This window comes from Octodon degus, unplaced genomic scaffold (genome assembly GCF_000260255.1).
Source record: "Octodon degus isolate 3935 unplaced genomic scaffold, OctDeg1.0 scaffold00038, whole genome shotgun sequence".
Classification (NCBI taxonomy): domain Eukaryota; kingdom Metazoa; phylum Chordata; class Mammalia; order Rodentia; family Octodontidae; genus Octodon; species Octodon degus.
Window position 1 is genome coordinate 9299994 of NW_004524614.1, and position 5920 is coordinate 9305913.

At 39.6% G+C, this 5920-nt stretch overlaps 1 pseudogene; it reads right to left on the bottom strand.

Moving 5' to 3' along the window:
* LOC101586099 overlaps nucleotides 1-5920 on the bottom strand; it is a 30932-nt pseudogene that overhangs the window by 12203 nt on the left and 12809 nt on the right.

Sequence of the window (5920 nt, forward strand, 5' to 3'; positions counted from 1 at the left end):
TTCTTTTTTTTATTTCAGAAAAGAATTGCGCTCTGATTTCCTCTATATCTTTCTGCTGTTGCTTATTTACTATCGACACTACTAATTCATGCATTTGAGCCGAGCTAGTGTCCTCCTCACTTGTTCTGGGTGGGCACTGGGTTTCTTCCATATGTTTCTGCATTTGATTCTTTAGTGCAGGTGTTATTAATTCAGGGATTTCTTTTCTTATTTCCAGTCTGAGGTCTTCTATATCTTTCTGCAGCTGTTTCTTTATTTCAGAAACTGTTGATTCATTTCTTTCAGCTGTGTGATTTCCAATTTTTTCTGTATTAGTTTCTTCTGCACTTGTTACGCGTGGGCTTGGGTTCTGAGGTTGCATTTTGTTCCTTCTAATCATTTTGTATAGCACTGTCTTCTGACCTTTGTTGTAGATCTTTGCTGTAGTTATAACCTTCGCACATACGGAAGTTCAGGTGCAGCTCTACAAGGTTTGGACTTATCCAGCTGCATCTGGCTTGGGTCTGGCTGCTGTGCTCAGCTCCTTCCCGCTGCTGCCCTTGAGGGTGAACCTGTTGTGCCCCTGTGGCTAGATGTTCTGCTCCTGGAGTAGCTGGGTGGATCTATCCTCTACACTCTCTGCAGGGATTGCAGCTGCAGGGCTACACCCCAGGCGTGTGTGTCAGGCCTGAGCTGTGCCTGGTGGGGGAAAGTTGAAGTAGGGTGAAGAGGAACCTGTCCCTCACACTCACTGGACCTGGGCTTGGACTGGGCCTGGGGGTTCTCGGAACACAGCAGAAATTCCTACTTGGCCGGCGGAGTGGGGGAGGTGCTGCGGAGTGGTGGGGGGCGGCCCAAGGGGGTGGGAGAGGGTCCGGCTCGCGCTGCACCTGGGCTGCGACTGGGCCCGCCAGTGTATGGTAGCAGGAAGCTCTTCACACACTCATCGGACCTGGGCTAGGACTGGGTCTGGGGGTTCCCCGGAACACGTCAGAAATTCCTACTTGGTGGGCGGGGTGGGGGAGGTACTGCGGAGTGGTCGTGGGCAGTCCAAGGGGGTGGGAGAGAGTCTGGCCCACACTGCACCTGGGTTGGAACTCTAAGATTTTGATATGCAGAGAGATAGTGAGGTTAAGCTTAATAGCCTAAGTTGTTTGATAATAACAACAAGCTTGTCTTCTGGATGGTTAATAACCTAAGTTTGCAGACCAAAGTTAGAGGAAAGGGAGGGCTGCAAGGGAAGCCAACATTTTGGCCCTAGCCTTCTAAGGTCAATTAAGACTCAGGACATATCAGAACTTGTACTGGAATGTCATGTAACTTGGTAGTGTCCCAAATTTTCTGATCAAGGAGATTATGGGGCCAAAGAGCAAAGTGATTGATGATGTAGAGTGTTCCAAAGGAGATTCACACAGAGAGAAAACACTCTCTCAGGCTTTCAAAGAGAGCACATTGGCCAAGCAATGGCCGTGACTCATCCACATGGCTGACACTGACAAAGGATCTACAATCTGAGGTACAGGATCACAGGATAAATCCTGAGGGCATTTCACTGACCTTCTCAGACCAAAAAGCTACAACTCTTGTTGCATAGGTCCTGCTTTACCTTGATCTTAACCATCCAGTAGAAAAGTATGAAGACGAAATATAGGAAGTAAAGCCATGCTGTTATGTTGAGCTGTGGGGGACTCAGGTCAATAATTTCTGACATTGCCAGTTAAACAGAAGACCCAATGCTATTATGAGCTACTGAACTCTTTTAGAATATTTTGCTGAGTTTACACACCTATAATATTCAAATAACGGAACTTAACAAAAAAAAGGGTATACAGATGAATGTCCATTTTGTATCTGTGTATTCAAAGTGGTTAGGATAGATATATAGTTACATTCTGTTAATGAATAAAATGATTTGTTCTAATGGTATTTGTAAAGAGGATCTCAAGTCCGCACCTTGTACAGCAATTAACCACTAAGAAGAATGTGGTTAATTAGTGTGGTTAATGTAATGTGTTAGTTATTGAAACTGTCCTAGCGATTTGATTTGAAGCTGTCTCATTGCTATTTGTTTATCAATAAAGTTATGAAAAAAATCTCCTTCCCAAGTGTTGGGGAGATGGCTCAGTGAAATAAGCTCTTGTCTGGCAAGTGCAATGGCATGAGTTCAATCCCTGGTTCCACCAAAAAAAAATAAATAAATAAAATCTCCTTCCCAAACAATGAAGGATAGGTCCTTACAGAAAATATGATACCTCTTTTAGGCATAAATGAGTTGAACGGAGCCAGTAAATCTTTTACTTCTAATTTATTCCAGTTCTTTTTGCAAACTGCCAGTCACATGTAATCTCATCACCTTGAGGAGCATCTTTTTCTAACTCTCTCCAACCACACTCAAAACCAGGTTCTTGTGAAGATAAACCTGACAAAGCATTTTCATTTTTGGAACTAGTTTCTATGTTTCCTAAGCTTTGAACAATCAGGGGCACTTTCTTTATCACCCTCACTATCTTCATCTTCACTTCCATCATCATCTGGAGCCTTTGTCACCTCCTGTGATTTTATCTTCAGATCCTTCATCATTTCCTATTTCATCAGCCCTGTCTGACTCTTTCTGCAGTATTTCTTTGGCAGACATATTATCATTACTACCTCTTACTATTATGAATGGAACCTCTGATTGCTTCTCTCTTGTTGTCTCAGAGGAATTGATCTCAGGAGATTTTGCAATTTTAAAGGTCCTGAGTCTGTCTTTAGTTTTCCTTTCGGAAAAATCTCTCCTAAATTCGATAAAGCTTTTTTCTCTTTTGAACATTGTGTATGTTCTTTTCTGCCCTTCTTGGGACTTATTTTGGAATCTACTTAAATTTTCTGTTGATTCAATGCTTTGCTATCTTCATCAGAGAGATCAGAATCGGAATCTGAAAGGTCATAGAAGCATTTCTAGTCCTTGGTAGTGCTGTGGTTCATAGGGCATCCTCTCTTATCAATAGTGTAGTTCAATTTGAACTTGTTGTCATGAAACATGGCTCAAAATCTCTTTTATCAATTTTGACTTTCCCATCCATTTCTAGCATTTCCCAGGACTTGGAGTCCTTTCAAACATGCTTTTATCACTCATTATTTCTTGTTTGGGTGGCACCTTTAAAGTCTTACTGAAGAACTGTTTAAAGAAACCTAATATAGCTCAGATTTCTCTTCTTTTCATAATGAAGAGTCTTGGAAAATTGGGGAAACTGAAATTTCCTGAGAAGTACATGTCAGTAAATATATCACATTATAATGCAAAATAATTACTTAGAATATCAGCCTCAATTCTTAGCCCAGGGCACAAAAGTTCTCGGTGCCTAGGAAATTACTTCATCTCTGAAAATTCCTATTTGGAATTTATTTAACTCTTTTTTTAGTCTACCTAAATCAAAGACATCCCACCCCTTTGCAGTATACTCAGGATTTGACCCAGGGCTTCACAATAAGCTACATTTCCAGGCTTTTTTTTTTTTAAATTTCAAGATGGAGTTTCACTAACTCATTAAGAGGCACAGACTGGACTCATACTTGTAATTTTCCTGTTTTTCAGAACATTGGAATACAGCCATCATGGCTTTCTTTTGATAAATTAATTTGAATATGGACCCCATCTAAATTGTTTTCATGAAGAGATCTGTGGCCTAGATTATTATTTTTCATAATGAAAAATACTTGAGAAGGCTCTTAACCCACCATTGACAAACACTGATCATTTCCCTTTGTTATAATTGGGGGCCTGCCCATTAGCTCAGTTGTTTAAGTGCCTACTTAAGCAAAGCAGTCAGGCTCAGGATGCTGTGGTTCGATCCCCAGATCCTCATGACTTTCCAGACCTGCCCTTATGGCAACCTAAGCCAACCAAAAAAAAAATCATTTGTTAAAATTCATTTGCTTTATTTCTTATCAAATACTGAGGTGAAAAGAAATTTTAGAGTAACAAATGACAAAAGGAAATAATGATTTAGTCATTTTTGGGCTGAATAAATTTAACATAATTCTATATTTATTGACTTGTACCAAAATGGAGGAAACAAAAGAATTATATGATATTAAGTATTATTTAATACCTTATGGCACAGAGCAACAAATACTTATGTTGTGTGTCAGTATTTTTGTAGAACTACTACTAATTCTATTATATCATGCAAAGTTTTGTACATTCAATGTATAAAACCTATGAATTCCCTCATAGAAATGTTTTATGGAATATTTTTTACTTTTATATGAAACATATTCAGTGAACTTTCAAATATCTCAAGTGGTCTTTGTAAATACCATCATGGAAGAGAAACTGGTTCACACAAGAATGTGCCTCTCCCATTAAAGTCTGAATTTCTTTGTAGCATTCATAAGATATTTTATGGTGTCTGAAAAAGATTCTCTTATATTTTGTGCATCTCCCAGGATAACTGGAATATTCAGATGATCGAGTAAAATGTGTTTTCCATTATGTATGCTACAATTCTGAGCATAAATCACGCATATATCTGATTTATAAGACTATGTACCTCATGCTCAAATTTAAGTTTGACTTAAACTCTTTCTTTAATGAGAATCAAGTTAGGAGATGGAGGTCCTGCATCTTGGCTCTGTTTCTGCCTAGGGACACAGCTGAGGGATTGAGTCTCATATTCATGAGCCCTCAATCTCTCCTTTGTGAAATGAGTTGAACTACCTGACTTTAAGATCCCCATTTCTACAGAGCCTAAAAAATGATTTAATATATTATCATGTAAAAATTATACTTTAAAGAAATAAAATTTTCCTGTCTTAAACTAACAAGTTATTTTATATTTTTATATGTCAAATTCTTCACAGTCCTCTCTGCAGTGCTTTTGATCCCACGTGAACCAAAAGGAGAGAAGGAAGGAAGGTGGGAAGAAGGAAGGAGTTAACAAAATCTATTAAAAGTATTGTTCTTATTTTTCTACAAAATTAGGAAATGAAGAGGGGGAAATTCTGGTCACATATTCATTTGCTAAAATTTCACAAAATGTGATCCATTGAACATTAGCTCTTTTGTGTTTATAGAACTCTGCTTTTATAAGAGCCTTGATGTCAAACAATTTAGAAGAAATGATGAGTCAAAAAATTTAAACCAGTCTCCAATAATACATTCATGACATTAAATATGTTGCTGTGAGCTTGTTTCTCCTATACAATAATTCATGTAGTCTGCTGTATATGGGGCATAGCCAGCTCCCTCACTGAGCTCCCAGAAGCAGAAAACTGACATTACAATCTGGGGCAGAGCAGTTAAGTGTGTAGACATTAAGCCAAAAGTTAAAGGAGTTAGAGGAGGAAAGGGCTATTTTGGCTAACAGTTCATAGAGATGTTAGTCCATTGTCAGCTGGCTCCAAGGCAGGAAGGTATTGCAGAGGAGAAGCAGTTCACGGCAGGCAGAAGACAGCAAAAGTAAGTAAGTAACCCATAAGTGACAATAGCAGTTTGTTTGTTTGTTTGTTTATTTTTCTGTCCCTTTTATATTCTACCTGAGCTACCCAGTTTAGGACAGGTACCAAACCTATCAGTGGAATAATTTAGTAACCACACACCCTGAATTCTAGTGCTCTCAACCCTAGCATTGCACGATGAATCAATCCTAGTGTCACTCACTCTTGATCCAGCCAGCTCTGAAAAGCCCTTCCTATGACAGCATGAGGCTTGGGGGAGGGGCATGTAGATACAACCTGTAACAGGAAGTAGTTCAGCTCTTCTGCATTTATATTTCCTCATCTCAAAAATGTGGATGAGAGCAGTTTTCACCTATTAATGTTGTTATAAGAAACTGAAGAGTCTACCGAGCTCCGCGAGCCCCCAGACCCAGTACTAGCCCAGGTCCGGTGAGTGTGCAGAGAGTTTCCTGCTACCCTGCGTAGGTGGGACCAGTCCCAGCCCAGGCGCAGCGTGAGC